This window comes from Leptodactylus fuscus, chromosome 11 (genome assembly GCF_031893055.1).
Source record: "Leptodactylus fuscus isolate aLepFus1 chromosome 11, aLepFus1.hap2, whole genome shotgun sequence".
In the NCBI taxonomy this organism is placed as follows: Eukaryota; Metazoa; Chordata; class Amphibia; order Anura; family Leptodactylidae; genus Leptodactylus; species Leptodactylus fuscus.
The window spans coordinates 8,387,278-8,406,734 of NC_134275.1; the positions used below are offsets into that span (position 1 = coordinate 8,387,278).

General features: G+C 43.5%; 1 protein-coding gene across 1 annotated transcript in view; it reads left to right on the plus strand.

Annotated features, from left to right (window-relative positions):
- The window catches only part of SLC16A2 (solute carrier family 16 member 2), an 88,982-nt gene that overhangs the window by 38,020 nt on the left and 31,505 nt on the right, over positions 1 to 19,457 (plus strand). The window lies entirely within an intron of this gene.

Sequence of the window (19,457 nt, forward strand, 5' to 3'; positions counted from 1 at the left end):
TACTCCATTCCTGTCCATTCTGCTATTATTCCTCCCAGGAATCAATGAATATATTGACAAATGAGTGTTACCTTTCCCCCGTCGAAAGAGTATCTCCCTACAGTCAGGCAGCGCCAGCACATAGTGGACAGTGTTAGACAATGGGTAGGCCCTAGTTTTCAATTTATTAAGAAATTTCTTGGAGGAAAGATGCCCCATGATGGGGAGATAAGACCCATATTAAAGGGATTTTATCTCAAACATGGCCATAGTTACATTTGTAGACCATTAAACCCCGCCAGGTTCTCTTCTCCTACTTGTAGTGTCCTGCCTGGTAACCCATCCACATTAGAGAAGCCATGGCTGGGGTCTGACCTTGGAAAACTTCCCGAATTCATGGTTGGATCCAATGGCAACTGATCCAAGTGCCGGTCACCCCTGAGATGGTTCGAAAGTATCTTTAGACTGGGATTAAATTTATAGTTGCAAAAATGTTTCACTTTTAATAAATCTGTTTCTGTTCCTGGGAAACCTCTGTAACCTGCAGATACGTTTTGGCGGTAATGTAAGAGTTACCAGCGAGGGTCGGGCCCTAATAAGAAGGCTGCTCTGGCGCTAAGCTTCGGGCATGATTATTTTATATGCTTTAAGCCAGATCTGCGCCGCATAAAACTAATTAACATTCCCTTTGCTGGAACGTGGAGGGGCCGAGCGCGGCTTTTATTTTTTTTCCGTCCTGTCGACTTTCTGGTTGATCTTTGTATCTCCATCTCCTCGCTCCGTGTTCTTTACTCTGTTCAGGACTCTCTGTACTCTTTTGCCGTTTGGTTTAATAAAGAATTTCCTGTCAGTTATAACATTGCTCATAACAATACAGGAATCAAAACCCCCAGAGAGTTGAAATCCCACACATATCCACAACAGAACGCTACGTTTTTTTTTTTCCCCCTGCATTGAATTTCACAATTTATTTAGATTTCTCGCTGAGATGTAACCCTTTCCACAAACCTACTGTACCTGCAATCTAGGAAATAGTGGGGGAGCGCATGGGGTATTGGTAGGCACTTTGCAGCAATGAAGTAGTTAATCCTCTTGCCGTCAGGGCTCAGATCTGCCACTATGTTGGGTGTTCTGCTTTTTGTTTCCCATGATGATCCCATTTGCCTGACACCTTTGTATTTAGAATTACAGTCCTATGAAAAAGTTTGGGCACCCCTATTAATCTTAATCATTTTTAGTTCTAAATATTTTGGTGTTTGCAGCAGCCATTTCAGTTTGATATATCTAATAACTGATGGACACAGTAATATTTCAGGATTGAAATGAGGTTTATTGTACTAACAGAAAATGCGCAATATGCATTAAACCAAAATTTGACCGGTGCAAAAGTATGGGCACCTCAACAGAAAAGTGACATTAATATTTAGTAGATCCTCCTTTTGTAAAGATAACAGCCTCTAGTCGCTTCCTGTAGCTTTTAATCAGTTCCTGGATCCTGGATGAAGGGATTTTGGACCATTTCTTTCTACAAAACAATTCAAGTTCAGTTAAGTTTGATGGTCGCTGAGCATGGACAGCCCGCTCTCAAATGATCTGAAAACAAAGATTGTTCAACATAGTTGTTCAGGGGAAGGATACAAAACGTTGTCTCAGAGATTTAACCTGTCAGTTTCCACTGTGAGGAACATAGTAAGGAAATGGAAGACCACAGGGACAGTTCTTGTTAAGCCCAGAAGTGGCAGGCCAAGAAAAATATCAGAAAGGCAGAGAAGAAGAATGGTGAGAACAGTCAAGGACAATCCACAGACCACCTCCAAAGAGCTGCAGCATCATCTTGCTGCAGATGGTGTCACTGTGCATCGGTCAACTATACAGCACACTTTGCACAAATAGAAGCTGTATGGGAGAGTGATGAGAAAGAAGCCGTTTCTACACGTACGCCACAAATAGAGTTGCCTGAGGTATGAAAAAGCACATTTGGACAAGGCAGCTTCATTTTGGAAACAAAAATCGAGTTGTTTGGTTATAAAAAAAGGCGTTATGCATGGCGTCCAAAAAGAAACAGCATTCCAAGAAAAACACATGCTACCCACTGTAAGATTTGGTGGAGGTTCCATCATGCTTTGGGGCTGTGTGGCCAATGCCGGCATCGGGAATCTTGTTAAAGTTGAGGGTCGCATGGATTCCACTCAGTATCAGCAGATTCTTGAGAATAATGTTCAAGAATCAGTGACGAAGTTGAAGTTACGCCGGGGATGGATATTTCATATCCAGGATCCAGGAACTGATTAAAAGCTACAGGAAGCCACTAAAGGCTGTTATCTTTGCAAAAGGAGGATCTACTAAATATTAATGTCACTTTTCTGTTGAGGTGCCCATACTTTTGCACCGGTCAAATTTTGGTTTAATGCATATTGCGCATTTTCTGTTAGTACAATAAACCTCATTTCAATCCTGAAATATTACTGTGTCCATCAGTTATTAGATATATCAAACTGAAATGGCTGTTATAAACACCAAAATATTTAGAACTAAAAATGATTAAGATTAATAGGGGTGCCCAAACTTTTTCATAGGACTGTACCTGTCATTTTTCGGAGCATTTGTCATACAAGATGTTCTGGGAATTCGACGACATTGTTGTGTCTGTGATCAGGGGGTCGGCATATGGTGCCACATGTCCCAGGCAGCGCCGCTATGTTTGTGTAGGTTTCTGTGAAGTTGTTTGGAATGGCGTTCTACATTTCAGTGTAGGAAACCTAGTTTTCCCTAAATATTTCCCCCCTATATTTGTGTATGGAGGCATGAAACAGGAATACTCAAGCCTAGATTAAACACAGACACGCTGCAGAGATCGGACGGAAACCTAATATCCACTTCACTTGGAAAGCATGACTGCAGCATTTGTAGGACAAGGAGAAGGGTATTTGACGTTTCCTGCTGGTTTATCAGAATCCGCGCCACTGAAAGGAACATTTCCCAACGTATAGGGCATTTGTTGTTTTTGCAAATTGTTGCATCCCTAATTATTTATCTGGGTCCTATGGTCACATCTGTGGGGGTCCTGGAAGTCTGACATCTAACAAAGCATTGTAGAAACCCCTGTCAAGAATGAAGATGTTGCGCCTAATATTGTGAATGTGGTTGTGCAGAAATCCTGCAAGGTTGCATTTGTGCCAGCTGTTAGGTCACAGCCATGGCAGCTTGTGGATCGCATCTGGTGCAAGGAAGTAGCATATTGCAACCTTACATCGCTGCATGTCACTATGCATCCGTAGCTTAAGTCTGTAGTACAGTTATAGCCTTCGTTCTTTTCCCTGCCTCTCCCAGTACGTAAATGACTGGTCTGGAGTCTGTGCATAGTATAGCGGTAATAATGTGGCTGTACAGTCAGCTGTAAGGATGTTCGCGGTGGGGTTATATAAGGCAAAATCAGAACATCTAAAGGGACCGTTGCATCCGCAACATTAAATATTTATTCACCATTGCTGTAATAGCAAGCTAATGAAACCTTGTGGCCGCGCACTTTCAATGCCGGACTACTTTACAGAATTCATTTCTACCATGTGCAGCACATTAGATTTATTTTTCTATCCTGATGACATATTTAACTATTCGTGTCTTGTTAGATCTAGTACATGCATATTGTAAACTACAGATTGTACCTAGAATTGGAAAAGTGAATTCAAGGAGCCTTGTCTGAAGTTTTTCATTAGAATATCTTTTCCTGTGCTATTGTATACGGCAGTATTATGTGTTTAGGCATAGGGGGTGATGGCCTATTGCAGGGATAGGGAACCTTGGATCTCCAGCTGTTGTGAAACTACAACTCCCAGCATGCTCCATTCACTTCCATGGGAGTTCCAAGAACAGCAGAGCAAGTATGCATGCTGGGAGTTGTAGTTTTGCAACAGCTGGAGTGCTGAAAGTTGCCGACCCCTGGCCTATTGCTTACATGTGCCGTTACTTGCTGATCAGTGAGGACGTCTGCTGGGAATGCACGGTGTGCTAGAATAAGGAGCTATGGATGTGTATATAGCGCTACCGCTCCCTCTATATCTTCCCTGCACAGGCCTGTGTGTGTCATGAATGGCATTGCATTGCTCTCGGTGGCAGAGGTGCTGGAGTGGACTCCATTCCTTAGTTCTTGTGACCATTGGGGGTGCCTGGAGCCAGACCTTACAGATCTGCTGAGGGCGCTATATCCTAGTGAGTAACCTACTATGGTGGGATCACCCCTATAGATAGAGCCTTGTACACACAAACTCAGCGCTTCCCTGTAGAAGAAAGCAAATTGTTATGATTGTAGCAAGTCCAAATCCTTCTGGTTGCCATACGTGTAATATTGTAAATGTCCGTTGCAGACAACTGTGTGAATTCTAAGCACAAGGGACACACAAATGTTACCCTTTCATTAAATGAATAGGAGCCACGGAAACAATGTTGCAAAATTAGACTGGAATAGGATCTGTTCTGTATTTTGAGGCCTGGACTGTCGGCCCGTACACGTGACGGTGTAATTCACAGTCATGTGTACGGGCCCATGGAAATGTGCACTCCAGGAATAACGCACTTAGATAGGTTCGGGTCACCTGTATCAGATGGCGTTTTGTTCTTGCAGATTAATGCCTCAGCTATCGAGCGATCTCCGGTTTTGTCATCATGCAGATAAGTTCCTTGTCACATTGAAAGTCTTGCCGCTTAAGGACGAGGAAATGCCATGATTTGCCCGGAGCGGAGACGCTGCTGGAAAAATTGCTGCATTTTACAATAGCTGCAAAGTGGATGGGATTCATGCAAATAATATGCACACTTTATGTTTAAAACCACAGCAAGGACATGCTGTGATTTACAAAACCTGCACAGTTTTGAAAATTGCAGCATGCCAATTATATCTAAGGAAACCCTGGGGTCTGACTTCCAGGACACTCAGCAGACCAGCTACTTTGGGACATTGCAGGTCCTGGTAATGTTTTACAAAGGTGCAGCGGTAGGTTTGGGTTCTGCAGCACAGTCCTGTATACCTCAGGGGGAATTGATGCAGTATTTAAAGCAACCAGTAGACTTTGTATAAGTGATCCGTGCGGATCCTGGCATGCAAACATAAGCTTATCTGCAGGGGTCTGGGCTGTTGGACCCGTGAGGGCCATCAATCTTAGAAACTGTGTAACCCATAACGTTACAGTCAGACAGAATATGTGCACGATCTGCAGTCATCATTTTATGACTCTCTCACTCCTTTGTTTGGATCAGAACACACTATATACAGTAAGTAAGACAAGGAATTGTCAGGGCTACAAGATTCCTTATGTTGGCTTTGGATGGCGTCTTATGTCATATTAGTCTTTCTATTATTCATGACGGTTTCCAGTAACCATTGCTGACAGTGCCGTGTAATGTCCAGGGTCACACGGGTGTGTTTGTGCTGTCTGCCGCCGGTTAATAGCAAACACGTATAGTTATACTCTAGACACAAGTCCCTCCGATCCCTGTCCATCCCCCCTGTGTTGGGCAACAGATGGTACGAGTCAGATGGGTGTATAAGGTCAATAGGTCTCCAAACTGTAGCCAAATGCTAATTAAGATGCTACAGTATTGCAGCGACATCCGTGAGTAATGACAGCACTTACAGGTAGGGGGCGACTGCACCAGGGTGCGGGTATGGATGTGGGAATCTGGAGTCATCACCCACAAAATACAAAATACAAGAAATCCATCACAATTGTCCTGCATTAATAAAAAACCTCCTATACTATATAAGAATCTTACAATCTGACTTAAGATACAAAACAATAAGACGAGGCGCTGATAATAAATTCACTTTCTTTTTTCTTCTTCTTGTAATTTCTAGAAAAAATTGTATTTTGTGACTGTGCAGGAGCGGGCCGGGATTGGAGGGACTTCATTTATGTAATCCATTCACGTGAATGCCGGAGGTGAATAGAAGAGCAGCTGGAGAGATCTGGAAATCCAATACTGCTTGTAGTATCATGTGGAGACAGCAGATACACGGCATAGAATATATATTAAAGGGATGGACGGCAGATACACGGCATAGAATATATATTAAAGGGATGGGCGGCAGATACACGGCATAGAATATATATTAAAGGGATAGTCCGGGTACACGGCATAGAATATATATTAAAGGGATAGTCGGCAGATACACGGCATAGAATATATATTAAAGGGATAGTCCGGGTACACGGCATAGCCTATATATTAAAGGGATGGGCGGCAGATACACGGCATAGAATATATATTAAAGGGATAGTCCGGGTACACGGCATAGAATATATATTAAAGGGATAGTCGGCAGATACACGGCATAGCCTATATATTAAAGGGATAGTCAGCAGATACACGGCATAGAATATATATTAAAAGTATAGTCGGCAGATACACGGCATAGACTATATATTAAAGGGATAGGCGGCAGATACACAGCATAGAATATATATTAAAGGGATAGGCGGCAGATACACAGCATAGAATATATATTAAAGGGATAGGCAGCAGATACACAGCATAGAATATATATTAAAGGGATAGGCAGCAGATACACGGCATAGAATATATATTAAAGGGATAGGCAGCAGATACACAGCATAGAATATATATTAAAAGGATAGGCAGCAGATACACAGCATAGAATATATATTAAAGGGATAATCAGCAGATACACGGCATAGAATATATATTAAAGGGATAGTCGGCAGATACACGGCATGGTCTATATATTAAAGGGATAGTCGGCAGATACACGGCATAGTCTATATATTAAAGGGATAGTCGGCAGTTACACGGCATAGTCTATATATTAAAGGGATAGTCGGCAGATACACAGCATTGTATATATATTAAAGGGATAGTCGGCAGATACACGGCATAGTCTATATACTTAAGGGATAGTCAGTAGAGACACGGCATAGTCTATATATTAAAGGGATAGTCGGCAGATACACAGCATTGTATATATATTAAAGGGATAGTCGGCAGATACACGGCATAGTCTATATATTAAAGGGATAGTCAGTAGAGACACGGCATAGTGTATATATTAAAGGGATAGTTGGCAGATACACGGCATATTCTATATAGTACAGAGATCACTCCCGCGGTGCATTACTAATGTACAAGCAGGTACAGATCCTGTCCATTATTTTTGTACAGTCCTGGTTCCCGTGTCCTCTGGGTAACATGAGCGACTCCTTTAAGTGGAGCTGTGGCCTGAATCTGTGATGTCACCGTCGACTGCCGGGGACACCGAAGAAGCAGAGTTGTGGCCTCTCCCACAGCCCTCCACATACGTAATGAACATAGCCCTGGGGTGTGGATAGGACGGGTTATACTTTATTACTCCCAGGACAACCCCATTAAACACCAGTCTGTAGTACTAAGTCATCGCTAGAGAAAGGCCAGACCAGAGGGTTGTGTGAAGGACGTTGTGGAATTGAAGTGGCCTCCAAGTATAGCTGAGGAAACCTTTATAGGTTCAATATATCAGTTTCTTACATTTTGGCTCGCTCGTGAGCTTTTGTGAATTTGCTGCGATGAGAAATAGTCTGGAGAGAAGCGAGCAGCGCCCCGAGTCATTATTACATTGTGGAGCGCTGCGCTCTCTGGCTGCAAAACATACAGGTCCAATTGTGTTCTAGCTACAGAAATGTCTGCAACCCCATAGACCATAACACCCAGATCTTCATAAATGCATCATATAATATGTAACGTCTAGGGGTCTAGCAGTTTTATAGTATAAGTATGTTGAGAAGTTGAAAGGAGTCTATGACCAGAACCCCGAATATCAGTCCAGTCCTGCAGATAGGTTGGGGTCACCTAAACTGTGTATTGACCCCTTGTGAATCGGTGCCCTGCGGTGACTGTATACTGTGCATCCATCTGTCTGCGTGTATATAGTATATAGTATGGCCAGCGATCACATACAGCATCACTGCAACACAAGTACAGAGCTGCAGGCGCTTATTGGGCGAGTACTTTAGGTTTTCACCATATTCCCTGCTTTTTTAATGACCTTTTTTAAAAGCCCCTTCACCACTTTTTGTGACTTGTGCTGTGTGGGTGGCTGCACACGTAGCAATAATCTTCAGCATGCTTAATATGTCACGTCTGTGTAATCTTGGCACAGATTCATTCAAAAGGGAAACATCAGGGATAAAGAGACAACGCTCGGAGGAATCCTGGGTCTGTCTTGCAGTGTTGTGATGCAGATCTCTATGAGCGATGTCTGGAGCCGCTCTGGGACCGATCACAGCATGAAATAACATCTATGGGGCTGGACTAGGAGAGCGCCACACGATGCCACCTCTGGGTGATGCAGGCACAATGATATGTGACTTTAGTTTACCCATCTGCAGACTCTATGGCTGTCTAGGTTTTCATTAGTTAATATAAGATTATATCGGGAGCAGTACTGATGAGAAGAAAGCACTTGGGATGAGATAGAAAAGAAAAGCTAGCAGCAGCATGTCTGTCTGTCTGTCTGTGTCTCTGCTTTTCTCGCTCGGCTCCTTCCCCCTCTCCTCCTTTATAGACTTCTATGGGCACATGCAACCTGACAATCCGTCTTGGGACACCAAGACAAAAACTTGAGCAGAGATTTCAGCTTGAGTGGTCAGCTTGGCCAGATAAGTGGAGAAAGAAGCATTTTTCTCTGGAGAGATATATTATACTATTGATTTATACAAAGTCTGATGAAAAATTAGTGAATGGTTAACGAAACGCTCCACATTGCTGACCATGGCCCAGGTTCTGAGGAGGCGATTCATGATTTCTACCTTTAGTGAAGCCTCGGAAATCAAATGCAATCTTCCGGCCAAACCATCTGTTCTTACTTGTGGCCACCCCTCACCCCTGCCCCCCTTCGACGCAGAAAAGTTATTTTTAAGGCTCCTATAACATTAAAAGTTGCACCAATGCAAAGGAGCCTGATGTAAATTGCAGTAGAGGTAAACGTCTTTGCTCTGGCTGTGTTTGCAAGTTATCCCGTCCCTTCTGGTCCTTAGTTGTGTCATGTGACCAAGAATGAAACTCTTTAACGGACACAGCGTCTTTGCTCCTATGGGAACCTAGAGGTGTCTCCAAGGCTTACGTGGAGAAACTGGTGCCCTGTCCACACATAAGATGCTAAGGCAGTTGCAGAGTCTTATTGCTGGTCACATGACACGGCTGAGGACCGGAAGGGATAACTCACAAATCCAGACACTACAGTTTATATCATGCACACGTCTAATGGGGCAAAACATAACCATTTTTCTGCAGATTTAGGCTCCATGCATAGGCTTTGTCAGTGTGTTAGTGCTGTTTCACTTCCAACACACCATCCCATTCACTTCTATGTGTCATATCATAGGCCCCTGTGTGCGGCAAAACTCAGGATATGTGTCCGTTTAGTGGCCCAGGCTCATCGACACTAGGTTCACACAGATGGGAGACCCTGTCCGCTTAAATAGTAGTTACCCGTTCACCCCCATAGACTATCATGGAGTCTGCCAGGTTTCCGAAACCAACGGAGAGAAAGGTCCTCGTGGTCACAGTTGTGTGCATGGTGCATCCGTTCCAAAAAACACTGTACCTATTGCTACAGTTTCCATTTGAGCACGGTTTGCACGTTGCCACTTCATGATCCCACAAGCCCTGATGTAAAGGATCGCCGTATCTTTCCCTAATATTTATTTGCATGGCCTCCATTCCCTTCGCCCGGCTTTGATTCTCTTGATGCAGGAACACGTATTAATGTGTAACGTCCAGATGCAACGCATTCGTTCTCCATCGCTCCCATCCAATTATTTTGGCGTTTGAAGTTTACGACAACAACAACAAGTTGTAGGACAGAATTATCACAGCATTACACTGTTCCGGTTAAGAGAAGGGTTTAATGAGCTATAAAGGACAGGATCTTTATATGCCCCAGGATTCGTGGGGAGAGGCCATGACCCAGAAATTTTCCCTGCTCGAGCCTCTTGTTTTAATGTCAGCGGTTCTTGGTAAAAATGTATCCCATTAATGGAAATCCTGATTTATGGTGTGTTTCCTTCTACAAGAAAGCAAGATGTTCATAAAATAAGAATTACTTCCATATGAGCAGAGTGAACCCTAAATCCATTTTATAACACGCACAGCACCGGCTCCGCGTTCCTGCCGACGTTTCTTTTCACTGTTTTGTTTGGACCTCAATGTATATTTTCCGCCCATGTTTTTTTATTTTCGAGTTCAAAGCGTCATTCTGGGACGGGGAAAATGTGATATTATTCTACTCCTCGGCAGGAACGCCGGCTAGAATGTGTTGAGGTGCGAATCGATGGGGTACAGCACCCCGTTTCCTGCCCCCGCAGAGAGCCGCATCTGAAGCTTTCTGTGTTCTTGGGTTTCCTGAAGGCAGCAGGAAATGTATAGATTGCACATTTCTATGGGAAGGTAAATAGGCCTCGGTTACAGGCAAAACAAATCCCTTCTATCACAGAGGAATCAGTCGCTAGAATAATAAATAACATCTATAGGTCCTGCCCCAGACGGAAAAATAAAGAGGTCAAAACCCTGAGATTTCCTCCAAGTCATCGGGCTGTTTTTATTATCTTACTCATTTGTGGCTGGTAAAAACTTACAAAAACAATCTGTGTTAAGTAAATGGATTTTCTTCCTATTAGCCCAGGTCTTAGCTGTATCAGCCCATGTATCAGCTATATCAGTCCATGTATCAGCCCATGTATCAGTTGTATTAGTCTATGTATCAGCTGTATCAGCCCATGTATCAGCTATATCAGTCCATGTCTCGGCCCATGTATCAGCAGTATTAGTCCATGTTTCAGCCCAGGTATCAGCTGTCTCAGCCCATGTATCAGTCCATGTATCAGTCCATGTATCAGCCCATGTATCAGCTGTATTAGCCCAGGTCTCAGCCCATGTATCAGCTGTATCAGCCCATGTATCAGCTGTATTAGTCTATGTATCAGCCCATGTATCAGCTGTATTAGTCGCTGTATCAGCCCATGTATCAGCTGTATTAGTCTATGTATCAGCCCATGTATCAGCTGTATTAGTCTATGTATCAGCCCATGTATCAGCTGTATTAGTCTATGTATCAGCTGTCTCAGCCCATGTCTCAGCCCATGTCTCAGCCCATGTCTCAGCCCATGTCTCAGCCCATGTCTCAGCCCATGTCTCAGCCCATGTCTCAGCCCATGTCTCAGCCCATGTCTCGGCTGTATTAGTCCAGGTATCAGCTGTATCAGCCCATGTATCAGTCCATGTATCAGCCCAATTATTCTAGTGATAAAATCCCTGTTAATAAATAGAGAAAAAAATTATACAAATGAAAAGAATTGAGCAAAAAATGAATCTGTGTCCCCGTCCTAAACCAGTCTGACGTTTGTACTTTGCAGACTTATTGTCCTGTTTATTTCTCATGGACATTCTCCACAACTGGATTATATTTACCCTCCTGTTTCTTCAGCCCATCTCTGGAGATTTGGAAGTGTTGACTCCGTCCTAGTCATCCAGTCACAAGGTTTTCTTGTTATGTGAATCATCCAGTTGTTTGTCTGTTCAAGACAATTCTGCGAATTCCGTTCCCTAGAAAAGTTTCAATCTGGGATCCAATTGGGAAATTGTTACATTTTGCTACTTTTGCAAATAACAAGAAATCTAATGAAAGAGAATCGAAAAGAATCCTAGATTCTTATGAAATCAGTTTGTAGATAGATACAAAATGCAAGGCTAAAGGAAACCTTTTAAGGCTGAGGCTCCACATTGCAGAAAAGCAGCAGATTTTGTTGAGGGTTTTTTGAGCCAAAGCCAGGAGTTTGTCGAGGTGGCACCAGGTTTTACGCCCAATGGGAAGGTCCATGTGATGAGCAGTCTACAGTCATTTGATGGGCAGTCCATGGTCATGTGATGGGCAGCCTACAGTCATGTGATGGCCAGTCCATGGTCATGTGATGGGCAGCCTACAGTCATGTGATGGGCAGCCTGCGGTCATGTGATGGGCAGTCTGTGGTCTTGTGATGGGCAGTCCATGGTTATATGATGGGCAGTCTACAGTCATGTGATGGGCAGTCTGCGTTCATGTGATGGGCAGTCCGTAGTCACAGAAAGCTAGATTCCAGCTCTGTTCTAATGGAGTCCAAGGGACCAGAACAAACCTATTGAATTTGCTGGTCAATTTGAGTTATATCCCAAGTCCTCTCCAGAATTAGGTTTTGCCTTTTGTGGTCCAAGGACAACATTGACAGATTGTAGCAGTCCGAAGGGCCGCCATTAAACTGTAGCACTGCTTATTAGCATGGGCCTTATTATTGATGTGGAAGATACAATATTTATTTATGTATTATTTTTTTTTATTATTATTATTTACTTATTTATATAACATGTAATCGCCTATGCTACAGACTCGGATTTGGGTCACCAAGGTATGAATACCTCTTCCAATGGAGAGCCAGAATCCCAGAGCTTGTCTAAGCGTCAGCCCCTGTGGAATCCTCAGTCATCTTGTTATATAATAATATATTTTTTATTCTCTCTTCTATGATGTAGTTTGTAGTTTTTTTTGCATTGACCGATTTCTTTCCTGACCTATGCACATGTCTATTGTAGAAATACAAGGGAGGGGGCCGTGACACTTCATTCTCTCCAGTGCAGACTGTAATGGTCTCTTGGTTCATGCTGTGAACATTCAACACTCCTGCCGGAACGCACTGACTAATGTGGTATCACCAGACTAAATGGTGGGAAAACATAAGTGGATAGCGATATTAAGAGGCTAAATATTGTGCTTGGACCAGATAAGCCGAGCTGAGTGTGAAGATCACGGGGATTACTGCACATTAGGGCTGTGTAATCTTCAAGAATTTCTAGGTGCACATGTCCCTGTCTGTCAAGGTTTCTGCAAATCCTTAGTTATGACATAATCTATCCGCTAGTAGCAGAAATATTCAGGGTGGTAGCGATCTAGTAACAAAAAAATGTAATAATGACATAAAAAGAGTCTGGAGGTGTCAGATATACGTGATGGAGGAATCACAGTCCCACCACCCAACGACTGACTCCAGCAAATAATCTGTACATATGGCCGAGAAAACGCAGATCCTGGGGCAGGACGAAGAGATTTCACAATTCTGATGAAATTCGGAATCACAATGGTAAATGAATTGAAATAATTTGATTCATTGCACAACCCAAAGCAACATTTGCAAGAATTCTGGAGAAATTGCAACAAAAACTGTAACATTTTGTTCGCCACATTTATGAGGTTTAGGATTCTGGCCCGGGTCACATCTGCGTTCGGGGATTCCGGGCAAGCAGAACTTTTCATGCGGAAACCACACAGAACCCATTATAGTCTATGGGGGCCACGGGTTTCCCCAGGACACTGCTTTTTTGTCCGGATTAGGTTTCCCCCGGATGCAGATGTGAATCTAGCCTTACTTTGGTGCAAAAATTTTTAAGCCAACGAACAAATGTTGTAATTTTAGCCTTGACCGTCTAATAATACAGCGGATGTATTGACCCTCATCGGACACTTGATAAATCTGCTGCAGTCAAAGACTCTCTAGTCTAAAACGCTATTCATGAAATCCGCCCCTATGTGTTTAATATTTTATATCATTATTATAAAGATTTTAAATTCATTTTCTTTTACTATATGGAGTTTGGGGAATAGTCACATCCAGAACCCCGAAGCATGATAAATTACCATAGAGACAAGGCTGAGCCGGCTCCATTATATACGCCATCACATATGTAAGGAATTACTGGGGATTTCCAGATACAATTCATCTCCCGTTAACTTTCAGTGCTGGGATCACGTTCTTGTGACTGAGTTACCGAGGCTGAGGAGCAGAGAGCGCGAGCGTTACACTACAAAGCCTGGATGGATTCTCTGTATACACGGCGGGAAGATCCCATCACAGTACTCAGCCCGGGTCTGTATTGAGTTCAACGTTCTGTAGTCAAAGAAAACCGACCCCATGTCTTATATAGGATGTCACGTTGTCATTACTTGACCTGCTCGACCTCTGTCCATGGGAAAATTCTCTTTAAATGAAATATTACGTTGCATTATTAAGAATTAATTTGATACAGGAGTTGAATTGACCTCTATGTATATACCATATATACGCATTTATGTTGATGTAGACGTGTGAGATCCCACTTAGATGTAAAAAATCACTTTGTATCGATACGCGGTTCTTTGGAACAATGAAGGTAAATGGCAACAATATTGCTCCAAAGAGCTCATTTACATAGTAACAAAAACTGCAATATCTTGGCAATGGGAGCACAAATTTACAAGGCGGACACTATTTGATTTAGGTTTCCCTAACCCAGGTGTAGGGAACGTACGGCACTCCAGCTTTGGCAAAACTACAACTCCCAGCATGCATACTTGCTCTGCTGTTCTTGGAAGTGAATGGAGCATGTTGGGAGTTGTAGTTTCACAGCAGTTGGCGAGCCGAAGGTTCCCTAATCCTGTCCTAACCCATCGATGTGGAAGGGCTCCCTTTAAAAACCTAAAGCAATTTTGAACTCTTGCAAGGGTCAGATTTATAAGGCAAGTCGAAATGATGAAAGCTCTTGTCGTATTCTGAAGGATGAGTCGCTACTTGGTATAATAAAGTGTGGGTAAAAGAACAGCGACTTGTCCCTACCTCCAGCTTATGGGCCGCAGCACAGCAGGTCTAATGGGTTAAAACACGGAAGTTGTCTTTTTCTTCTAAGACACCGGTCATGTTGTACAAGTACTGCGGTCCTGGATTGGGTATTATCGGAGAGGAACTGATAATAATCGCTGGATTCCAAAAACCTGATCCTCTCCTGTCTAGTTTTATTATGCACTAAAATGGCCAGAGTTTTCCTCTGTGAAAGCGCCTTGGGAAAAAACCACAATGCATTTTCCACCGCAGTTTTTGGCTGCGACTTGTTACGCGGGGCCTTGCCCGAATGCACAATAGGAACGCGGTTTCTCACGAACTTCAGCTGAGTCCCTGGAAGCAGATGGAGAAGGTAAATCTGGTCATTTCTGGTTAACTCTGAGCAGCGCCCTTGACCTATTGTGGCTCTCTTTTCATCTGTATAGATGGATGACTAGACAAGGTCAAAGGACGTGTTTGCGGAGTGTCTAGTCAAGTTGAAAATAACATGGTGGTCACAGCTGAAATACTGTTGGTGAAAGTGAATAAGGACAGGGGTGAATCACATGAGTGGGGGCAGCGGGCACTTCTGTCTTCTTGGCCTTTGTAGTTAATCATTTGCTCAGTGGACAGTATGATGGGCTAATCCGATGAAGCGCTGGCTCAGCACAAATACGCAGGAGGCTTTATAGGATGGCAGGGTACGAGGAAAGGGCAGCAAATATCTCTACAATCTACACGACCAGATTTTTGGACTTTTTTCTTCTTATACCCCCTATGGCCCCCTATTCAGCACTGATTCCCTATCTTAATAGTGAGCCATTGAGTCTTCTGGACGGCCTAGGACAGGGGTAGGGAACCTTCGGCTCTCCGGCTGCTGTGAAACTACAACTCCCAGCATGCTCCATTCACTTCCATAGTAGTTCCAAGAACAGCAGAGCCAGTATGCATGCTGGGAGTTGTAGTTCTGTAACAGCTGGAGAGCCGTACGTTCCCTACCCCCGGCCTAGAGGATATGTAATAAGTAAACCAATCTTCTCAAACTCTCACTGTAATATTAATCAATTTTTTTTCCCCATACTCTCTCCAAATATTGAGCTAAAAACCACACGCCTAAAACCTTCTTTTTCTTGATTTATAGATTTTCATTCATTAACACCTCATTTCATAACCCGCAGGAATAGATTTGGATATTGTTTCGTTTCCCGCTTTAGGCTGGGGACCCGCTTTATGATAACGCTGCGTTTTACATTATCTGCAAAGCGGATGGGATTCTGGCTAATTGCAGGAAAATAAAGCGGAAAAGCTTCAAATTCAAAAATATTCACATTTTGGAAAATTTCAGCATGTCAGGGATACCTGCGGACATATTGGAGTGATAGGGGCAGAGAGTCTGCAGAGGAAATCCTTTCGAGGATTGTGACTATTCTTTGCACAGGCAGATGAACAGTGCAAAAAATCTGACGTGAATATACGAGTTCAGTTTAATGGGTCAATGTTTAATGCAAGTTCCTTTCATTGGAAAAACACTGGACCATGGACTGACCATGGTAGTGGGATGTGGATAAGACGTCGGAATAGCCTTCAGAAAGTCTATTCATCTCTTACCTTTAGACGTGGTCTCCGCCGCGCCGTTCCTCAAAAATACCGTTTTTTACCAGTATGCAAATGAGGAGTTCTCTCGCAGCAATGGGGGTGGGCCCCAGCGCTCAAACAGTGATGAGACGTGTCTCCAAGCGCCGCCTCCTTCTTCGTCCGCCGCGTCATCTTCAATGTCTTCTTCCAGCGCAGGCTCGTAACTTCTAGCAGATTAGACTGCGCAGGTGCACAGGCCACGGGAAAATGGCCGCTAACAATGCTGTGCAAGCGGCCATTTTCCCGTGGCCTGTGCGCCTGCACAGTTTGCTCTGCTAGGTTACGAGCCTGCACCAGAAGAAGATGTTGAACATGTGCTTGGAGACACTTCTCTGGCAGCGGTGGGGGCGCCCTCATTGCTGTTTGAGTGCTGGGGCCCACTCCCATTGCTGCAAGAGGAGTCATTTGCATATCGGTAAAAACCGGTATTTTTGAGTAAAGGCATGGCAGAGATCACGTCTAAAGGTAAGAGACGAATAGCCTTTCTAAAGGCTATTCCAACATCTTATCCACAAAAAAAGAGGTTTTAATGGTAGAATCCCTTTAAGCCCAGTTCACTCCAGAATGCAGCCCAACACAAAATCATAAACTATCAAATTTTTGAGTTTTTTGTGAGGATGTTGCATTTCATACATATGCTCCCGATTATCTATAGGCCTGTGTAGACAGGTGTAGCCTTATCCCAAAAGTTGGGACATGGTCATGTCTACCATTCCGTAGCTTGCCTCTTCTTCTTACGTCTGGGAAGTGACGAGACCGATTGCTGGAGTTTTAGGAAAGTAATGTCTGATTCTTGTCTTAGGATTCTAGCTGCTCATCAGTCCTGGGTCACACAAACCTCACGACCCTAGAGGGTTGCTTATGGTCCTCTTAGAAGGGGATACCCTGTGCAGGACGGTCACATTGTTGTTCCCACTCTGTTACATTGTATCTTTCCCTACAATGTTTGTTCTACATTCCATCTGCAGTCTTCTTTTACCCAGAGAGATTACCAGACCCGTGATACCGACCGACAGGGCGCTTTGGTTTGAGAAGGCGACTGACAAATATCAGAATAATCCTCGACCTCGAGCCTTTACCTTTGATCTCCTAATTCTGAATAATTTTATACTATTGGGTTTATTGGTCTGTTGGATGTTCTTGGACAGGACACAAGTTGATTTCCTGATAAGTTTGGAAGCTCCTCCATCTAGATCGCCAGCGCGCACATGAGAATGTGGCTACTGTTTGGGGATGTTTCAGAATTATTTTTGGCTGGCTGAACTGTATGTGACCTGGCTGATTTACGAGACATCTACAAGGATAGGGTTTCGTCAGAAATGCACAAGCAGGTCAGGAAACACTGGCTCACTGTCATTCCTTGAATGACTGGAATTTGCCCAAACCTTCATCCCTGTTTTCTTTGCTCCTATTTCCCCCCAAAATTATTTATATACATTTTTGAAAATTCTAAATAATTTGGAGCTTTGATATAAATGAGGTGGCTACGGGCCATAGAGGAGCAAAAAAATTTGGGGGTCTTTTCACGCAGGGTTCACATTGGCAGTATTCATCCTGTTTATACTGTATATGGAATATACACAGAAGACTGATCGGTTACACGATGACTATCTCATACATTCAGAGCGTGCAGGACTCCTAGGTCCGGGAATTCTTAGTAAATCTGCAGCAGAGTCTGAGACAGGGAGCAATGCCTAAGAAGTAATTCGCCCTCATTCACACCATATTTAAAGGATGCAACTGAGATTTATGATTTTTATTGTGCTGTATTAAATAGCGCGCCAGACCGGAGCATAAGCCAAAGCAAGATTCCTAAAGGCTGTCTAATGAAATGTCACATTAATCTTTCCCTTCACACCCTGAACACTTGTCCTCCGGCTCAGAACCTAGTAAAATGTCCTGTTTATTTGTACATAACGGACATCATGGTCACAGATCTGACTCCTCATGTGACGGATACCTGCATTGGTCCAGTCATTCCATGTGAGTTTTCATAGCCGCAGTATATGACCACTTAACCCTTACTAGCGGGGTCTAAAACTTTGCATTATAATAGTGAGGACTATATGTTACAGCTCTGAAACCTACTGGGGAAAGACTGCACCGAAAATAAACCCTTCACGTGATATTCAGGTAGCGGTCACATTGATCCATTTGAAATAACATAAGGGGATATGATACAAAAAGTAACTTCTCCTCTGTCCATAGGATAGAAGATGAACCTGATTGGTGCAGGTCTGACCACCGAGACCCCTATCCAAAGACCAGGGGAAAATGCTCCCCTACCCCTGGACTTCCAGGGGTCCCCAGTGCACCCACACTAACTGGGCTGGAGGTCGTGGCCGATCACTGGCCTTAGTGGTCGCATGTTTGGCAGTGACGTCACCAGTACCAAACGTGTCACCAGGATAGTGATTGGCCACATGGGACACCCGAGCCTCTACTTACAACAGCCTAGCCAGGGGAGGCATGGGAGTGAACAGGGGACCCAATGAATGGAGGATTGGGGTTAAGTGAGCGCCACATTAAATAGACAGTCCTAGAAGTCGTAATAGTAGATGGTTGTGAATTTGTAGCCAAACTGAGCAAACTATATCATTGAGAAAGTCCAGTATTATGTGCACCCTGTCTATGCCAGGGCATCTGTATCACAGTACGTTCACTCAGCCGTAGCCTCCATATTGCAGCCCGTGATTATACCGCACTACGCTGGGATCATAACACAATGCTAATCCAGGGAGATTGAGAAGACTGTAGGGTTATAGGTTGGACTTGATGGACCGATGTCTTCATCCAACCTCGTCTACTATGTAACATGGCCGTGTGACCCGGCCAGGATAGGACGGTGATGTTTTATGATATTTTTTTCTTGTTGTTGCTTTTCCGTGAATTTCTAATAACTGAGTCTTCCTCTCTGTTTTTTGGAGGAGATCCCATTTGCATAATTTCCTAGTGAGCAGTCAGTAGAAGCCGAGTCCATATTCCATTGAGACATTTTCCAGTTTGTCATTACTTAATGGGAAGTGAAGTTTTGGTTTTGCGGTCCCTAGAACGGCATTCCACACATTATATTCCTATAGAACTCTCAAATTAATAGACATAATAAAATGCGCTTACTCACTGCTCTCATTAGTTTCCAGGCCTTGCCTTGTTAAAAGAAAGAAAATAAAATCAGGCGCCTTGCAGTCTCATCGCTCA